Below are 19,369 nucleotides of genomic sequence, written 5' to 3' on the forward strand. Positions count from 1 at the left end.
CGTTGCTCCTCTGGAAGGAGAGCTGCACCGCGATGTAGTTTCTCAGAAGAAGCCTTGCGTTTGCGAGAGCAAACGAGGACAGCACTGCGGGCAAGGGGAAGGAAGGGAAGCTTCTCTCCCTCTGCCTGCCTTTGCTCAGAGGGCTGGGTGAAGTCAGGGAGTTCTCCCTTTCACCGAGAAACGTGCGGGCTGCTGTTGCCTGTGCGCTCTCTTCTTTGGAAAAGAGTCTGCACTTGCACACTTTGCACCGTGGAAAGGCAGCGGGGTCTGCCAAGATTTTGTCCCCAGGCGCTTTGCTCTCCCTGGGCTAAAGCGAGCCTTCACGATAGCTGAACGCTAACACTGCACACGCGTTCTCCTTGGAGAACGGGGCTGCCGCCAGGCAGTTCTCCGGGGGAAAACGGCCCTTCGCGAAGGGCCGTTTCGCCGAGCTCCCTGCGGGAAAGCGAAAGCAAAGGACGCTTTTCTCCCTGTAACTGCTTTCGTCAGAGGAACGGGGGAAGTCACAGCCTTCTTTCTCTCCCTGAGATACACAAAATCTGATGTTGCCTCCGAGCTCCGTTCTCGGCAAAGAACTGAAACGGACATGGGTTCCTGTGGGGAAGCCCACGGCTTTGCTGGGATTTCTCTGGGCAGTGTGTTTTCCCTGGGCCTCAGCGTACCCACACTATCTCGGCAGGGCAACGCTGCCTGGGACTTGCTCTGCCAGGAGAGAGCTGCCGCGTCGTCCGTGGGGCTGGGAAACCTTGCTTTGGCCAGTGCCAATGCACCGAATTCAGGCCGAAAGAAAAGAGACTAGGAAAAGGCCTTCTCTCCCCGGCTGCTTTCCCAGTCTCTTCCTAGAAGCTAAAGCTCTGTCGTTGCTCCTCTGGAAGGAGAGCTGCACCGCGATGTAGTTTTTCAGAAGAAGCCTTGCGTTTGCGAGAGCAAACGAGGACTGCACTGCGGGCAAGGGGAAGGAAGGGAAGCTTCTCTCCCTCTGCCTGCCTTTGCTCAGAGGGCTGGGTGAAGTCAGGGAGTTCTCCCTTTCACCGAGAAACGTGCGGGCTGCTGTTGCCTGTGCGCTCTCTTCTTTGGAAAAGAGTCTGCACTTGCACATTTTGCACCGTGGAAAGGCAGCGGGGTCTGCTGAGATTTCTTCCCCAGGCGCTTTGCTCTCCCTGGGCCAAAGCGAGCCTGCACGATAGCTGAACACTAACACTGCATCCGCGTTCCCCTTGCAGAACGGGGCTCTCCCTGGGCCAAAGCGAGCCTTCACGATAGCTGAACGCTAACACTGCATACACGTTGTGCTTGGAGAACGGGGCTGCCGCCAGGCAGTTCTCCGGGGGAAAACGGCCCTTCGCGAAGGGCCGTTTCGCCGAGCTCCCTGCGGGAAAGCGAAAGCAAAGGACGCTTTTCTCCCTCTAACTGCTTTCGTCAGAGGAACGGGGGAAGTCACAGCCTTCTTTCTCTCCCTGAGATACACACAATCTGATGTTGCCTCCGAGCTCCGTTCTCGGCAAAGAACTGAAACGGACATGGGTTCCTGTGGGGAAGCCCACGGCTTTGCTAGGATTTCTCTGGGCAGTGTGTTTTCCCTGGGCCTCAGCGTACCCACACTATCTCGGCAGGGCAACGCTGCCTGGGACTTGCTCTGCCAGGAGAGAGCTGCCGCGTCGTCCTTTGGGCTGGGAAACCTCGCTTTGGCCAGTGCCAATGGACCGAATTGAGGCCGAAAGAAAAGAGACTAGGAAAAGGCCTTCTCTCCCCGGCTGCTTTCCCAGTCTCTTCCTAGCAGCTAAAACTCTGTCGTTGCTCCCCTGGCAGGAGAGCTGCACCGCGATCTAGTTTTTCACAAGAAGCCTCGCGTTTGCGAGAGCAAACGAGGACTGCACTGCGGGCAAGGGGAAGGAAGGGAAGCTTCTCTCCCTCTGCCCGCTTTTGCTCAGAGGGCTGGGTGAAGGCAGGGAGTTCTCCCTTTCACCGAGAAACATGCGGGCTGCTGTTGCCTGTGCGCTCTCTTCTTTAGAAAAGAGTCTGCAGTGGCACGCTTTGCACCGTGGAAAGGCAGTGGGGTCTGCTGAGATTTCTTTCCCCAGGCGCTTTGCTCTCCCTGGGCCAAAGCGAGCCTTCACGATAGCTGAACGCTAACACTGCATACGCGTTGTGCTTGGAGAACGGGGCTGCCGCCAGGCAGTTCTCCGGGGGAAAACGGCCCTTCGCGAAGGGCCGTTTCGCCGAGCTCCCTGCGGGAAAGCGAAAGCAAAGGACGCTTTTCTCCCTGTAACTGCTTTCGTCAGAGGAACGGGGGAAGTCACAGCCTTCTTTCTCTCCCTGAGATACACACAATCTGATGTTGCCTCCGAGCTCCGTTCTCGGCAAAGAACTGAAACGGACATGGGTTCCTGTGGGGAAGCCCACGGCTTTGCTAGGATTTCTCTGGGCAGTGTGTTTTCCCTGGACCTCAGCGTACCCACACTATCTCGGCAAGGCAACGCTGCCTGGGACTTGCTCTGCCAGGAGAGAGCTGCCGCGTCGTCCTTTGGGCTGGGAAACCTCGCTTTGGCCAGTGCCAATGGACCGAATTGAGGCCGAAAGAAAAGAGACTAGAAAAAGGCCTTCTCTCCCCGGCTGCTTTCCCAGTCTCTTCCTAGCAGCTAAAACTCTGTCGTTGCTCCCCTGGCAGGAGAGCTGCACCGCGATCTAGTTTTTCAGAAGAAGCCTCGCGTTTGCGAGAGCAAACGAGGACTGCACTGCGGGCAAGGGGAAGGAAGGGAAGCTTCTCTCCCTCTGCCCGCTTTTGCTCAGAGGGCTGGGTGAAGTCAGGGAGTTCTCCCTTTCACCGAGAAATGTGCGGGCTGCTGTTGCCTGTGCGCTCTCTTCTTTGGAAAAGAGTCTGCACTTGCACACTTTGCACCATGGAAAGGCAGCGGGGTCTGCCAAGATTTTGTCCCCAGGCGCTTTGCTCTCCCTGGTCTAAAGCGAGCCTTCACGATAGCTGAACGCTAACACTGCATACGCGTTCTGTTTGGAGAACGGGGCTGCCGCCAGGCAGTTCTCCAAGGGAAAACGGCCCTTCGCGAAGGGCCGCTTCGCCGAGCTCCCTGCGGGAAAGGGAAAGCATGGGACGCTTTTCTCCTTCTAACTGCTTTTGTCAGAGGAACGGGTTAAGTCACAGCCTTCTTTCTCTCCCTGAGATACACACAATCTGATGTTGCCTCCGAGCTCAGCTCTCGGCAAAGAACTGAAACGGACATGGGTTCCTGTGGGGAAGCCCACGGCTTTGCTAGGATTTCTCTGGGCAGTGTGTTTTCCCTGGGCCTCAGCGTCCCCACACTATCTCGTCAGGGCAACACTGCATGGGACTTCCTCTGCCAGGAGAGAGCTGCCACGTCGTCCGTTGGGCTGGGAAACCTTGCTTTGGCCAGTGCCAATGCACCGAATTCAGGCCGAAAGAAAAGAGACTAGGAAAAGGCCTTCTCTCCCCGGCTGCTTTCCCAGTCTCTTCCTAGAACCTAAAGCTCTGTCGTTGCTCCTCTGGAAGGAGAGCTGCACCGCGATCTAGTTTCTCAGAAGAAGCCTTGCGTTTGCGAGAGCAAACGAGGACAGCACTGCGGGCAAGGGGAAGGAAGGGAAGCTTCTCTCCCTCTGCCTGCCTTTGCTCAGAGGGCTGGGTGAAGTCAGGGAGTTCTCCCTTTCACCGAGAAACGTGCGGGCTGCTGTTGCCTGTGCGCTCTCTTCTTTGGAAAAGAGTCTGCACTTGCACACTTTGCACCGTGGAAAGGCAGCGGGGTCTGCCAAGATTTTGTCCCCAGGCGCTTTGCTCTCCCTGGGCTAAAGCGAGCCTTCACGATAGCTGAACGCTAACACTGCACACGCGTTCTCCTTGGAGAACGGGGCTGCCGCCAGGCAGTTCTCCGGGGGAAAACGGCCCTTCGCGAAGGGCCGTTTCGCCGAGCTCCCTGCGGGAAAGCGAAAGCAAAGGACGCTTTTCTCCCTGTAACTGCTTTCGTCAGAGGAACGGGGGAAGTCACAGCCTTCTTTCTCTCCCTGAGATACACACAATCTGATGTTGCCTCCGAGCTCCGTTCTCGGCAAAGAACTGAAACGGACATGGGTTCCTGTGGGGAAGCCCACGGCTTTGCTGGGATTTCTCTGGGCAGTGTGTTTTCCCTGGGCCTCAGCGTATCCACACTATCTCGGCAGGGCAAAGCTGCCTGGGACTTGCTCTGCCAGGAGAGAGCTGCCGCGTCGTCCATGGGGCTGGGAAACCTTGCTTTGGCCAGTGCCAATGCACCGAATTCAGGCCGAAAGAAAAGAGACTAGGAAAAGGCCTTCTCTCCCCGGCTGCTTTCCCAGTCTCTTCCTAGCAGCTAAAACTCTGTCGTTGCTCCCCTGGCAGGAGAGCTGCACCGCGATCTAGTTTTTCAGAAGAAGCCTCGCGTTTGCGAGAGCAAACGAGGACTGCACTGCGGGCAAGGGGAAGGAAGGGAAGCTTCTCTCCCTCTGCCCGCTTTTGCTCAGAGGGCTGGGTGAAGTCAGGGAGTTCTCCCTTTCACCGAGAAACATGCGGGCTGCTGTTGCCTGTGCGCTCTCTTCTTTGGAAAAGAGTCTGCACTTGCACATTTTGCACCGTGGAAAGGCAGCGGGGTCTGCTGAGATTTCTTCCCCAGGCGCTTTGCTCTCCCTGGGCCAAAGCGAGCCTGCACGATAGCTGAACGCTAACACTGCATACGCGTTCTGTTTGGAGAACGGGGCTGCCGCCAGGCAGTTCTCCAAGGGAAAACGGCCCTTCGCGAAGGGCCGTTTCGCCGAGCTCCCTGCGGGAAAGCGAAAGCATGGGACGCTTTTCTCCTTCTAACTGCTTTCGTCAGAGGAACGGGTTAAGTCACAGCCTTCTTTCTCTCCCTGAGATACACACAATCTGATGTTGCCTCCGAGCTCCGCTCTCGGCAAAGAACTGAAACGGACATGGGTTCCTGTGGGGAAGCCCACGGCTTTGCTAGGATTTCTCTGGGCAGTGTGTTTTCCCTGGGCCTCAGCGTCCCCACACTATCTCGTCAGGGCAACACTGCATGGGACTTCCTCTGCCAGGAGAGAGCTGCCGCGTCGTCCGTTGGGCTGGGAAACCTTGCTTTGGCCAGTGCCAATGCACCGAATTCAGGCCGAAAGAAAAGAGACTAGGAAAAGGCCTTCTCTCCCCGGCTGCTTTCCCAGTCTCTTCCTAGAAGCTAAAGCTCTGTCGTTGCTCCTCTGGAAGGAGAGCTGCACCGCGATCTAGTTTCTCAGAAGAAGCCTTGCGTTTGCGAGAGCAAACGAGGACAGCACTGCGGGCAAGGGGAAGGAAGGGAAGCTTCTCTCCCTCTGCCTGCCTTTGCTCAGAGGGCTGGGTGAAGTCAGGGAGTTCTCCCTTTCACCGAGAAACGTGCGGGCTGCTGTTGCCTGTGCGCTCTCTTCTTTGGAAAAGAGTCTGCACTTGCACACTTTGCACCGTGGAAAGGCAGCGGGGTCTGCCAAGATTTTGTCCCCAGGCGCTTTGCTCTCCCTGGGCTAAAGCGAGCCTTCACGATAGCTGAACGCTAACACTGCACACGCGTTCTCCTTGGAGAACGGGGCTGCCGCCAGGCAGTTCTCCGGGGGAAAACGGCCCTTCGCGAAGGGCCGTTTCGCCGAGCTCCCTGCGGGAAAGCGAAAGCAAAGGACGCTTTTCTCCCTGTAACTGCTTTCGTCAGAGGAACGGGGGAAGTCACAGCCTTCTTTCTCTCCCTGAGATACACACAATCTGATGTTGCCTCCGAGCTCCGTTCTCGGCAAAGAACTGAAACGGACATGGGTTCCTGTGGGGAAGCCCACGGCTTTGCTGGGATTTCTCTGGGCAGTGTGTTTTCCCTGGGCCTCAGCGTCCCCACACTATCTCGGCAGGGCAACGCTGCCTGGGACTTGCTCTGCCAGGAGAGAGCTGCCGCGTCGTCCGTGGGGCTGGGAAACCTTGCTTTGGCCAGTGCCAATGCACCGAATTCAGGCCGAAAGAAAAGAGACTAGGAAAAGGCCTTCTCTCCCCGGCTGCTTTCCCAGTCTCTTCCTAGAAGCTAAAGCTCTGTCGTTGCTCCTCTGGAAGGAGAGCTGCACCGCGATGTAGTTTTTCAGAAGAAGCCTTGCGTTTGCGAGAGCAAACGAGGACTGCACTGCGGGCAAGGGGAAGGAAGGGAAGCTTCTCTCCCTCTGCCTGCCTTTGCTCAGAGGGCTGGGTGAAGTCAGGGAGTTCTCCCTTTCACCGAGAAACGTGCGGCCTGCTGTTGCCTGTGCGCTCTCTTCTTTGGAAAAGAGTCTGCACTTGCACATTTTGCACCGTGGAAAGGCAGCGGGGTCTGCTGAGATTTCTTCCCCAGGCGCTTTGCTCTCCCTGGGCCAAAGCGAGCCTGCACGATAGCTGAACACTAACACTGCATCCGCGTTCCCCTTGCAGAACGGGGCTCTCCCTGGGCCAAAGCGAGCCTTCACGATAGCTGAACGCTAACACTGCATACGCGTTGTGCTTGGAGAACGGGGCTGCCGCCAGGCAGTTCTCCGGGGGAAAACGGCCCTTCGCGAAGGGCCGTTTCGCCGAGCTCCCTGCGGGAAAGCGAAAGCAAAGGACGCTTTTCTCCCTGTAACTGCTTTCGTCAGAGGAACGGGGGAAGTCACAGCCTTCTTTCTCTCCCTGAGATACACACAATCTGATGTTGCCTCCGAGCTCCGTTCTCGGCAAAGAACTGAAACGGACATGGGTTCCTGTGGGGAAGCCCACGGCTTTGCTAGGATTTCTCTGGGCAGTGTGTTTTCCCTGGACCTCAGCGTACCCACACTATCTCGGCAGGGCAACGCTGCCTGGGACTTGCTCTGCCAGGAGAGAGCTGCCGCGTCGTCCTTTGGGCTGGGAAACCTCGCTTTGGCCAGTGCCAATGGACCGAATTGAGGCCGAAAGAAGAGACTAGAAAAAGGCCTTCTCTCCCCGGCTGCTTTCCCAGTCTCTTCCTAGCAGCTAAAACTCTGTCGTTGCTCCCCTGGCAGGAGAGCTGCACCGCGATCTAGTTTTTCAGAAGAAGCCTCGCGTTTGCGAGAGCAAACGAGGACTGCAGTGCGGGCAAGGGGAAGGAAGGGAAGCTTCTCTCCCTCTGCCCGCTTTTGCTCAGAGGGCTGGGTGAAGTCAGGGAGTTCTCCCTTTCACCGAGAAATGTGCGGGCTGCTGTTGCCTGTGCGCTCTCTTCTTTGGAAAAGAGTCTGCACTTGCACACTTTGCACCATGGAAAGGCAGCGGGGTCTGCCAAGATTTTGTCCCCAGGCGCTTTGCTCTCCCTGGGCTAAAGCGAGCCTTCACGATAGCTGAACGCTAACACTGCATACGCGTTCTGTTTGGAGAACGGGGCTGCCGCCAGGCAGTTCTCCAAGGGAAAACGGCCCTTCGCGAAGGGCCGTTTCGCCGAGCTCCCTGCGGGAAAGCGAAAGCATGGGACGCTTTTCTCCTTCTAACTGCTTTTGTCAGAGGAACGGGTTAAGTCACAGCCTTCTTTCTCTCCCTGAGATACACACAATCTGATGTTGCCTCCGAGCTCAGCTCTCGGCAAAGAACTGAAACGGACATGGGTTCCTGTGGGGAAGCCCACGGCTTTGCTAGGATTTCTCTGGGCAGTGTGTTTTCCCTGGGCCTCAGCGTCCCCACACTATCTCGTCAGGGCAACACTGCATGGGACTTCCTCTGCCAGGAGAGAGCTGCCACGTCGTCCGTTGGGCTGGGAAACCTTGCTTTGGCCAGTGCCAATGCACCGAATTCAGGCCGAAAGAAAAGAGACTAGGAAAAGGCCTTCTCTCCCCGGCTGCTTTCCCAGTCTCTTCCTAGAACCTAAAGCTCTGTCGTTGCTCCTCTGGAAGGAGAGCTGCACCGCGATGTAGTTTCTCAGAAGAAGCCTTGCGTTTGCGAGAGCAAACGAGGACAGCACTGCGGGCAAGGGGAAGGAAGGGAAGCTTCTCTCCCTCTGCCTGCCTTTGCTCAGAGGGCTGGGTGAAGTCAGGGAGTTCTCCCTTTCACCGAGAAACGTGCGGGCTGCTGTTGCCTGTGCGCTCTCTTCTTTGGAAAAGAGTCTGCACTTGCACACTTTGCACCGTGGAAAGGCAGCGGGGTCTGCCAAGATTTTGTCCCCAGGCGCTTTGCTCTCCCTGGGCTAAAGCGAGCCTTCACGATAGCTGAACGCTAACACTGCACACGCGTTCTCCTTGGAGAACGGGGCTGCCGCCAGGCAGTTCTCCGGGGGAAAACGGCCCTTCGCGAAGGGCCGTTTCGCCGAGCTCCCTGCGGGAAAGCGAAAGCAAAGGACGCTTTTCTCCCTGTAACTGCTTTCGTCAGAGGAACGGGGGAAGTCACAGCCTTCTTTCTCTCCCTGAGATACACACAATCTGATGTTGCCTCCGAGCTCCGTTCTCGGCAAAGAACTGAAACGGACATGGGTTCCTGTGGGGAAGCCCACGGCTTTGCTGGGATTTCTCTGGGCAGTGTGTTTTCCCTGGGCCTCAGCGTATCCACACTATCTCGGCAGGGCAAAGCTGCCTGGGACTTGCTCTGCCAGGAGAGAGCTGCCGCGTCGTCCATGGGGCTGGGAAACCTTGCTTTGGCCAGTGCCAATGCACCGAATTCAGGCCGAAAGAAAAGAGACTAGGAAAAGGCCTTCTCTCCCCGGCTGCTTTCCCAGTCTCTTCCTAGCAGCTAAAACTCTGTCGTTGCTCCCCTGGCAGGAGAGCTGCACCGCGATCTAGTTTTTCAGAAGAAGCCTCGCGTTTGCGAGAGCAAACGAGGACTGCACTGCGGGCAAGGGGAAGGAAGGGAAGCTTCTCTCCCTCTGCCCGCTTTTGCTCAGAGGGCTGGGTGAAGTCAGGGAGTTCTCCCTTTCACCGAGAAACATGCGGGCTGCTGTTGCCTGTGCGCTCTCTTCTTTGGAAAAGAGTCTGCACTTGCACATTTTGCACCGTGGAAAGGCAGCGGGGTCTGCTGAGATTTCTTCCCCAGGCGCTTTGCTCTCCCTGGGCCAAAGCGAGCCTGCACGATAGCTGAACGCTAACACTGCATACGCGTTCTGTTTGGAGAACGGGGCTGCCGCCAGGCAGTTCTCCAAGGGAAAACGGCCCTTCGCGAAGGGCCGTTTCGCCGAGCTCCCTGCGGGAAAGCGAAAGCATGGGACGCTTTTCTCCTTCTAACTGCTTTCGTCAGAGGAACGGGTTAAGTCACAGCCTTCTTTCTCTCCCTGAGATACACACAATCTGATGTTGCCTCCGAGCTCCGCTCTCGGCAAAGAACTGAAACGGACATGGGTTCCTGTGGGGAAGCCCACGGCTTTGCTAGGATTTCTCTGGGCAGTGTGTTTTCCCTGGGCCTCAGCGTCCCCACACTATCTCGTCAGGGCAACACTGCATGGGACTTCCTCTGCCAGGAGAGAGCTGCCGCGTCGTCCGTTGGGCTGGGAAACCTTGCTTTGGCCAGTGCCAATGCACCGAATTCAGGCCGAAAGAAAAGAGACTAGGAAAAGGCCTTCTCTCCCCGGCTGCTTTCCCAGTCTCTTCCTAGAAGCTAAAGCTCTGTCGTTGCTCCTCTGGAAGGAGAGCTGCACCGCGATCTAGTTTCTCAGAAGAAGCCTTGCGTTTGCGAGAGCAAACGAGGACAGCACTGCGGGCAAGGGGAAGGAAGGGAAGCTTCTCTCCCTCTGCCTGCCTTTGCTCAGAGGGCTGGGTGAAGTCAGGGAGTTCTCCCTTTCACCGAGAAACGTGCGGGCTGCTGTTGCCTGTGCGCTCTCTTCTTTGGAAAAGAGTCTGCACTTGCACACTTTGCACCGTGGAAAGGCAGCGGGGTCTGCCAAGATTTTGTCCCCAGGCGCTTTGCTCTCCCTGGGCTAAAGCGAGCCTTCACGATAGCTGAACGCTAACACTGCACACGCGTTCTCCTTGGAGAACGGGGCTGCCGCCAGGCAGTTCTCCGGGGGAAAACGGCCCTTCGCGAAGGGCCGTTTCGCCGAGCTCCCTGCGGGAAAGCGAAAGCAAAGGACGCTTTTCTCCCTGTAACTGCTTTCGTCAGAGGAACGGGGGAAGTCACAGCCTTCTTTCTCTCCCTGAGATACACACAATCTGATGTTGCCTCCGAGCTCCGTTCTCGGCAAAGAACTGAAACGGACATGGGTTCCTGTGGGGAAGCCCACGGCTTTGCTGGGATTTCTCTGGGCAGTGTGTTTTCCCTGGGCCTCAGCGTCCCCACACTATCTCGGCAGGGCAACGCTGCCTGGGACTTGCTCTGCCAGGAGAGAGCTGCCGCGTCGTCCGTGGGGCTGGGAAACCTTGCTTTGGCCAGTGCCAATGCACCGAATTCAGGCCGAAAGAAAAGAGACTAGGAAAAGGCCTTCTCTCCCCGGCTGCTTTCCCAGTCTCTTCCTAGAAGCTAAAGCTCTGTCGTTGCTCCTCTGGAAGGAGAGCTGCACCGCGATGTAGTTTTTCAGAAGAAGCCTTGCGTTTGCGAGAGCAAACGAGGACTGCACTGCGGGCAAGGGGAAGGAAGGGAAGCTTCTCTCCCTCTGCCTGCCTTTGCTCAGAGGGCTGGGTGAAGTCAGGGAGTTCTCCCTTTCACCGAGAAACGTGCGGCCTGCTGTTGCCTGTGCGCTCTCTTCTTTGGAAAAGAGTCTGCACTTGCACATTTTGCACCGTGGAAAGGCAGCGGGGTCTGCTGAGATTTCTTCCCCAGGCGCTTTGCTCTCCCTGGGCCAAAGCGAGCCTGCACGATAGCTGAACACTAACACTGCATCCGCGTTCCCCTTGCAGAACGGGGCTCTCCCTGGGCCAAAGCGAGCCTTCACGATAGCTGAACGCTAACACTGCATACGCGTTGTGCTTGGAGAACGGGGCTGCCGCCAGGCAGTTCTCCGGGGGAAAACGGCCCTTCGCGAAGGGCCGTTTCGCCGAGCTCCCTGCGGGAAAGCGAAAGCAAAGGACGCTTTTCTCCCTGTAACTGCTTTCGTCAGAGGAACGGGGGAAGTCACAGCCTTCTTTCTCTCCCTGAGATACACACAATCTGATGTTGCCTCCGAGCTCCGTTCTCGGCAAAGAACTGAAACGGACATGGGTTCCTGTGGGGAAGCCCACGGCTTTGCTAGGATTTCTCTGGGCAGTGTGTTTTCCCTGGACCTCAGCGTACCCACACTATCTCGGCAGGGCAACGCTGCCTGGGACTTGCTCTGCCAGGAGAGAGCTGCCGCGTCGTCCTTTGGGCTGGGAAACCTCGCTTTGGCCAGTGCCAATGGACCGAATTGAGGCCGAAAGAAGAGACTAGAAAAAGGCCTTCTCTCCCCGGCTGCTTTCCCAGTCTCTTCCTAGCAGCTAAAACTCTGTCGTTGCTCCCCTGGCAGGAGAGCTGCACCGCGATCTAGTTTTTCAGAAGAAGCCTCGCGTTTGCGAGAGCAAACGAGGACTGCAGTGCGGGCAAGGGGAAGGAAGGGAAGCTTCTCTCCCTCTGCCCGCTTTTGCTCAGAGGGCTGGGTGAAGTCAGGGAGTTCTCCCTTTCACCGAGAAATGTGCGGGCTGCTGTTGCCTGTGCGCTCTCTTCTTTGGAAAAGAGTCTGCACTTGCACACTTTGCACCATGGAAAGGCAGCGGGGTCTGCCAAGATTTTGTCCCCAGGCGCTTTGCTCTCCCTGGGCTAAAGCGAGCCTTCACGATAGCTGAACGCTAACACTGCATACGCGTTCTGTTTGGAGAACGGGGCTGCCGCCAGGCAGTTCTCCAAGGGAAAACGGCCCTTCGCGAAGGGCCGTTTCGCCGAGCTCCCTGCGGGAAAGCGAAAGCATGGGACGCTTTTCTCCTTCTAACTGCTTTTGTCAGAGGAACGGGTTAAGTCACAGCCTTCTTTCTCTCCCTGAGATACACACAATCTGATGTTGCCTCCGAGCTCAGCTCTCGGCAAAGAACTGAAACGGACATGGGTTCCTGTGGGGAAGCCCACGGCTTTGCTAGGATTTCTCTGGGCAGTGTGTTTTCCCTGGGCCTCAGCGTCCCCACACTATCTCGTCAGGGCAACACTGCATGGGACTTCCTCTGCCAGGAGAGAGCTGCCACGTCGTCCGTTGGGCTGGGAAACCTTGCTTTGGCCAGTGCCAATGCACCGAATTCAGGCCGAAAGAAAAGAGACTAGGAAAAGGCCTTCTCTCCCCGGCTGCTTTCCCAGTCTCTTCCTAGAACCTAAAGCTCTGTCGTTGCTCCTCTGGAAGGAGAGCTGCACCGCGATGTAGTTTCTCAGAAGAAGCCTTGCGTTTGCGAGAGCAAACGAGGACAGCACTGCGGGCAAGGGGAAGGAAGGGAAGCTTCTCTCCCTCTGCCTGCCTTTGCTCAGAGGGCTGGGTGAAGTCAGGGAGTTCTCCCTTTCACCGAGAAACGTGCGGGCTGCTGTTGCCTGTGCGCTCTCTTCTTTGGAAAAGAGTCTGCACTTGCACACTTTGCACCGTGGAAAGGCAGCGGGGTCTGCCAAGATTTTGTCCCCAGGCGCTTTGCTCTCCCTGGGCTAAAGCGAGCCTTCACGATAGCTGAACGCTAACACTGCACACGCGTTCTCCTTGGAGAACGGGGCTGCCGCCAGGCAGTTCTCCGGGGGAAAACGGCCCTTCGCGAAGGGCCGTTTCGCCGAGCTCCCTGCGGGAAAGCGAAAGCAAAGGACGCTTTTCTCCCTGTAACTGCTTTCGTCAGAGGAACGGGGGAAGTCACAGCCTTCTTTCTCTCCCTGAGATACACACAATCTGATGTTGCCTCCGAGCTCCGTTCTCGGCAAAGAACTGAAACGGACATGGGTTCCTGTGGGGAAGCCCACGGCTTTGCTGGGATTTCTCTGGGCAGTGTGTTTTCCCTGGGCCTCAGCGTATCCACACTATCTCGGCAGGGCAAAGCTGCCTGGGACTTGCTCTGCCAGGAGAGAGCTGCCGCGTCGTCCATGGGGCTGGGAAACCTTGCTTTGGCCAGTGCCAATGCACCGAATTCAGGCCGAAAGAAAAGAGACTAGGAAAAGGCCTTCTCTCCCCGGCTGCTTTCCCAGTCTCTTCCTAGCAGCTAAAACTCTGTCGTTGCTCCCCTGGCAGGAGAGCTGCACCGCGATCTAGTTTTTCAGAAGAAGCCTCGCGTTTGCGAGAGCAAACGAGGACTGCACTGCGGGCAAGGGGAAGGAAGGGAAGCTTCTCTCCCTCTGCCCGCTTTTGCTCAGAGGGCTGGGTGAAGTCAGGGAGTTCTCCCTTTCACCGAGAAACATGCGGGCTGCTGTTGCCTGTGCGCTCTCTTCTTTGGAAAAGAGTCTGCACTTGCACATTTTGCACCGTGGAAAGGCAGCGGGGTCTGCTGAGATTTCTTCCCCAGGCGCTTTGCTCTCCCTGGGCCAAAGCGAGCCTGCACGATAGCTGAACGCTAACACTGCATACGCGTTCTGTTTGGAGAACGGGGCTGCCGCCAGGCAGTTCTCCAAGGGAAAACGGCCCTTCGCGAAGGGCCGTTTCGCCGAGCTCCCTGCGGGAACGCGAAAGCATGGGACGCTTTTCTCCTTCTAACTGCTTTCGTCAGAGGAACGGGTTAAGTCACAGCCTTCTTTCTCTCCCTGAGATACACACAATCTGATGTTGCCTCCGAGCTCCGCTCTCGGCAAAGAACTGAAACGGACATGGGTTCCTGTGGGGAAGCCCACGGCTTTGCTAGGATTTCTCTGGGCAGTGTGTTTTCCCTGGGCCTCAGCGTCCCCACACTATCTCGTCAGGGCAACACTGCATGGGACTTCCTCTGCCAGGAGAGAGCTGCCGCGTCGTCCGTTGGGCTGGGAAACCTTGCTTTGGCCAGTGCCAATGCACCGAATTCAGGCCGAAAGAAAAGAGACTAGGAAAAGGCCTTCTCTCCCCGGCTGCTTTCCCAGTCTCTTCCTAGAAGCTAAAGCTCTGTCGTTGCTCCTGTGGAAGGAGAGCTGCACCGCGATGTAGTTTCTCAGAAGAAGCCTTGCGTTTGCGAGAGCAAACGAGGACAGCACTGCGGGCAAGGGGAAGGAAGGGAAGCTTCTCTCCCTCTGCCTGCCTTTGCTCAGAGGGCTGGGTGAAGTCAGGGAGTTCTCCCTTTCACCGAGAAACGTGCGGGCTGCTGTTGCCTGTGCGCTCTCTTCTTTGGAAAAGAGTCTGCACTTGCACACTTTGCACCGTGGAAAGGCAGCGGGGTCTGCCAAGATTTTGTCCCCAGGCGCTTTGCTCTCCCTGGGCTAAAGCGAGCCTTCACGATAGCTGAACGCTAACACTGCACACGCGTTCTCCTTGGAGAACGGGGCTGCCGCCAGGCAGTTCTCCGGGGGAAAACGGCCCTTCGCGAAGGGCCGTTTCGCCGAGCTCCCTGCGGGAAAGCGAAAGCAAAGGACGCTTTTCTCCCTGTAACTGCTTTCGTCAGAGGAACGGGGGAAGTCACAGCCTTCTTTCTCTCCCTGAGATACACACAATCTGATGTTGCCTCCGAGCTCCGTTCTCGGCAAAGAACTGAAACGGACATGGGTTCCTGTGGGGAAGCCCACGGCTTTGCTGGGATTTCTCTGGGCAGTGTGTTTTCCCTGGGCCTCAGCGTATCCACACTATCTCGGCAGGGCAAAGCTGCCTGGGACTTGCTCTGCCAGGAGAGAGCTGCCGCGTCGTCCATGGGGCTGGGAAACCTTGCTTTGGCCAGTGCCAATGCACCGAATTCAGACCGAAAGAAAAGAGACTAGGAAAAGGCCTTCTCTCCCCGGCTGCTTTCCCAGTCTCTTCCTAGAAGCTAAAGCTCTGTCGTTGCTCCTCTGGAAGGAGAGCTGCACCGCGATGTAGTTTCTCAGAAGAAGCCTTGCGTTTGCGAGAGCAAACGAGGACTGCACTGCGGGCAAGGGGAAGGAAGGGAAGCTTCTCTCCCTCTGCCTGCCTTTGCTCAGAGGGCTGGGTGAAGTCAGGGAGTTCTCCCTTTCACCGAGAAACGTGTGGGCTGCTGTTGCCTGTGCGCTCTCTTCTTTGGAAAAGAGTCTGCACTTGCACATTTTGCACCGTGGAAAGGCAGCGGGGTCTGCTGAGATTTCTTCCCCAGGCGCTTTGCTCTCCCTGGGCCAAAGCGAGCCTTCACGATAGCTGAATGCTAACACTGCATACGCGTTGTGCTTGGAGAACGGGGCTGCCGCCAGGCAGTTCTCCGGGGGAAAACGGCCCTTCGCGAAGGGCCGTTTCGCCGAGCTCCCTGCGGGAAAGCGAAAGGAAAGGACGCTTTTCTCCCTGTAACTGCTTTCGTCAGAGGAACGGGGGAAGTCACAGCCTTCTTTCTCTCCCTGAGATACACACAATCTGATGTTGCCTCCGAGCTCCGTTCTCGGCAAAGAACTGAAACGGACATGGGTTCCTGTGGGGAAGCCCACGGCTTTGCTGGGATTTCTCTGGGCAGTGTGTTTTCCCTGGGCCTCAGCGTACCCACACTATCTCGGCAGGGCAACGCTGCCTGGGACTTGCTCTGCCAGGAGAGAGCTGCCGCGTCGTCCGTGGGGCTGGGAAACCTTGCTTTGGCCAGTGCCAATGCACCGAATTCAGGCCGAAAGAAAAGAGACTAGGAAAAGGCCTTCTCTCCCCGGCTGCTTTCCCAGTCTCTTCCTAGAAGCTAAAGCTCTGTCGTTGCTCCTCTGGAAGGAGAGCTGCACCGCGATGTAGTTTTTCAGAAGAAGCCTTGCGTTTGCGAGAGCAAACGAGGACTGCACTGCGGGCAAGGGGAAGGAAGGGAAGCTTCTCTCCCTCTGCCTGCCTTTGCTCAGAGGGCTGGGTGAAGTCAGGGAGTTCTCCCTTTCACCGAGAAACGTGCGGCCTGCTGTTCCCTGTGCGCTCTCTTCTTTGGAAAAGAGTCTGCACTTGCACATTTTGCACCGTGGAAAGGCAGCGGGGTCTGCTGAGATTTCTTCCCCAGGCGCTTTGCTCTCCCTGGGCCAAAGCGAGCCTGCACGATAGCTGAACACTAACACTGCATCCGCGTTCCCCTTGCAGAACGGGGCTCTCCCTGGGCCAAAGCGAGCCTTCACGATAGCTGAACGCTAACACTGCATACGCGTTGTGCTTGGAGAACGGGGCTGCCGCCAGGCAGTTCTCCGGGGGAAAACGGCCCTTCGCGAAGGGCCGTTTCGCCGAGCTCCCTGCGGGAAAGCGAAAGCAAAGGACGCTTTTCTCCCTGTAACTGCTTTCGTCAGAGGAACGGGGGAAGTCACAGCCTTCTTTCTCTCCCTGAGATACACACAATCTGATGTTGCCTCCGAGCTCCGTTCTCGGCAAAGAACTGAAACGGACATGGGTTCCTGTGGGGAAGCCCACGGCTTTGCTAGGATTTCTCTGGGCAGTGTGTTTTCCCTGGACCTCAGCGTACCCACACTATCTCGGCAGGGCAACGCTGCCTGGGACTTGCTCTGCCAGGAGAGAGCTGCCGCGTCGTCCTTTGGGCTGGGAAACCTCGCTTTGGCCAGTGCCAATGGACCGAATTGAGGCCGGAGGAAGAGACTAGAAAAAGGCCTTCTCTCCCCGGCTGCTTTCCCAGTCTCTTCCTAGCAGCTAAAACTCTGTCGTTGCTCCCCTGGCAGGAGAGCTGCACCGCGATCTAGTTTTTCAGAAGAAGCCTCGCGTTTGCGAGAGCAAACGAGGACTGCACTGCGGGCAAGGGGAAGGAAGGGAAGCTTCTCTCCCTCTGCCCGCTTTTGCTCAGAGGGCTGGGTGAAGTCAGGGAGTTCTCCCTTTCACCGAGAAATGTGCGGGCTGCTGTTGCCTGTGCGCTCTCTTCTTTGGAAAAGAGTCTGCACTTGCACACTTTGCACCATGGAAAGGCAGCGGGGTCTGCCAAGATTTTGTCCCCAGGCGCTTTGCTCTCCCTGGGCTAAAGCGAGCCTTCACGATAGCTGAACGCTAACACTGCATACGCGTTCTGTTTGGAGAACGGGGCTGCCGCCAGGCAGTTCTCCAAGGGAAAACGGCCCTTCGCGAAGGGCCGTTTCGCCGAGCTCCCTGCGGGAAAGCGAAAGCATGGGACGCTTTTCTCCTTCTAACTGCTTTTGTCAGAGGAACGGGTTAAGTCACAGCCTTCTTTCTCTCCCTGAGATACACACAATCTGATGTTGCCTCCGAGCTCAGCTCTCGGCAAAGAACTGAAACGGACATGGGTTCCTGTGGGGAAGCCCACGGCTTTGCTAGGATTTCTCTGGGCAGTGTGTTTTCCCTGGGCCTCAGCGTCCCCACACTATCTCGTCAGGGCAACACTGCATGGGACTTCCTCTGCCAGGAGAGAGCTGCCACGTCGTCCGTTGGGCTGGGAAACCTTGCTTTGGCCAGTGCCAATGCACCGAATTCAGGCCGAAAGAAAAGAGACTAGGAAAAGGCCTTCTCTCCCCGGCTGCTTTCCCAGTCTCTTCCTAGAACCTAAAGCTCTGTCGTTGCTCCTCTGGAAGGAGAGCTGCACCGCGATGTAGTTTCTCAGAAGAAGCCTTGCGTTTGCGAGAGCAAACGAGGACAGCACTGCGGGCAAGGGGAAGGAAGGGAAGCTTCTCTCCCTCTGCCTGCCTTTGCTCAGAGGGCTGGGTGAAGTCAGGGAGTTCTCCCTTTCACCGAGAAACGTGCGGGCTGCTGTTGCCTGTGCGCTCTCTTCTTTGGAAAAGAGTCTGCACTTGCACACTTTGCACCATGGAAAGGCAGCGGGGTCTGCCAAGATTTTGTCCCCAGGCGCTTTGCTCTCCCTGGGCTAAAGCGAGCCTTCACGATAGCTGAACGCTAACACTGCACACGCGTTCTCCTTGGAGAACGGGGCTGCCGCCAGGCAGTTCTCCGGGGGAAAACGGCCCTTCGCGAAGGGCCGTTTCGCCGAGCTCCCTGCGGGAAAGCGAAAGCAAAGGACGCTTTTCTCCCTCTAACTGCTTTCGTCAGAGGAACGGGGGAAGTCACAGCCTTCTTTCTCTCCCTGAGATACACACAATCTGATGTTGTCTCCGAGCTCCGTTCTCGGCAAAGAACTGAAACGGACATGGGTTCCTGTGGGGAAGCCCACGGCTTTGCTGGGATTTCTCTGGGCAGTGTGTTTTCCCTGGGCCTCAGCGTATCCACACTATCTCGGCAGGGCAAAGCTGCCTGGGACTTGCTCTGCCAGGAGAGAGCTGCCGCGTCGTCCATGGGGCTGGGAAACCTTGCTTTGGCCAGTGCCAATGCACCGAATTCAGACCGAAAGAAAAGAGACTAGGAAAAGGCCTTCTCTCCCCGGCTGCTTTCCCAGTCTCTTCCTAGAAGCTAAAGCTCTGTCGTTGCTCCTCTGGAAGGAGAGCTGCACCGCGATGTAGTTTCTCAGAAGAAGCCTTGCGTTTGCGAGAGCAAACGAGGACTGCACTGCGGGCAAGGGGAAGGAAGGGAAGCTTCTCTCCCTCTGCCTGCCTTTGCTCAGAGGGCTGGGTGAAGTCAGGGAGTTCTCCCTTTCACCGAGAAACGTGCGGGCTGCTGTTGCCTGTGCGCTCTCTTCTTTGGAAAAGAGTCTGCACTTGCACATTTTGCACCGTGGAAAGGCAGCGGGGTCTGCTGAGATTTCTTCCCCAGGCGCTTTGCTCTCCCTGGGCCAAAGCGAGCCTGCACGATAGCTGAACGCTAACACTGCATACGCGTTCTGTTTGGAGAACGGGGCTGCCGCCAGGCAGTTCTCCAAGGGAAAACGGCCCTTCGCGAAGGGCCGTTTCGCCGAGCTCCCTGCGGGAAAGCGAAAGCATGGGACGCTTTTCTCCTTCTAACTGCTTTCGTCAGAGGAACGGGTTAAGTCACAGCCTTCTTTCTCTCCCTGAGATACACACAATCTGATGTTGCCTCCGAGCTCCGCTCTCGGCAAAGAACTGAAACGGACATGGGTTCCTGTGGGGAAGCCCACGGCTTTGCTAGGATTTCTCTGGGCAGTGTGTTTTCCCTGGGCCTCAGCGTCCCCACACTATCTCGTCAGGGCAACACTGCATGGGACTTCCTCTGCCAGGAGAGAGCTGCCGCGTCGTCCGTTGGGCTGGGAAACCTTGCTTTGGCCAGTGCCAATGCACCGAATTCAGGCCGAAAGAAAAGAGACTAGGAAAAGGCCTTCTCTCCCCGGCTGCTTTCCCAGTCTCTTCCTAGAAGCTAAAGCTCTGTCGTTGCTCCTCTGGAAGGAGAGCTGCACCGCGATGTAGTTTCTCAGAAGAAGCCTTGCGTTTGCGAGAGCAAACGAGGACAGCACTGCGGGCAAGGGGAAGGAAGGGAAGCTTCTCTCCCTCTGCCTGCCTTTGCTCAGAGGGCTGGGTGAAGTCAGGGAGTTCTCCCTTTCACCGAGAAACGTGCGGGCTGCT

Source organism: Elephas maximus, chromosome 16 (genome assembly GCF_024166365.1).
Source record: "Elephas maximus indicus isolate mEleMax1 chromosome 16, mEleMax1 primary haplotype, whole genome shotgun sequence".
Classification (NCBI taxonomy): domain Eukaryota; kingdom Metazoa; phylum Chordata; class Mammalia; order Proboscidea; family Elephantidae; genus Elephas; species Elephas maximus.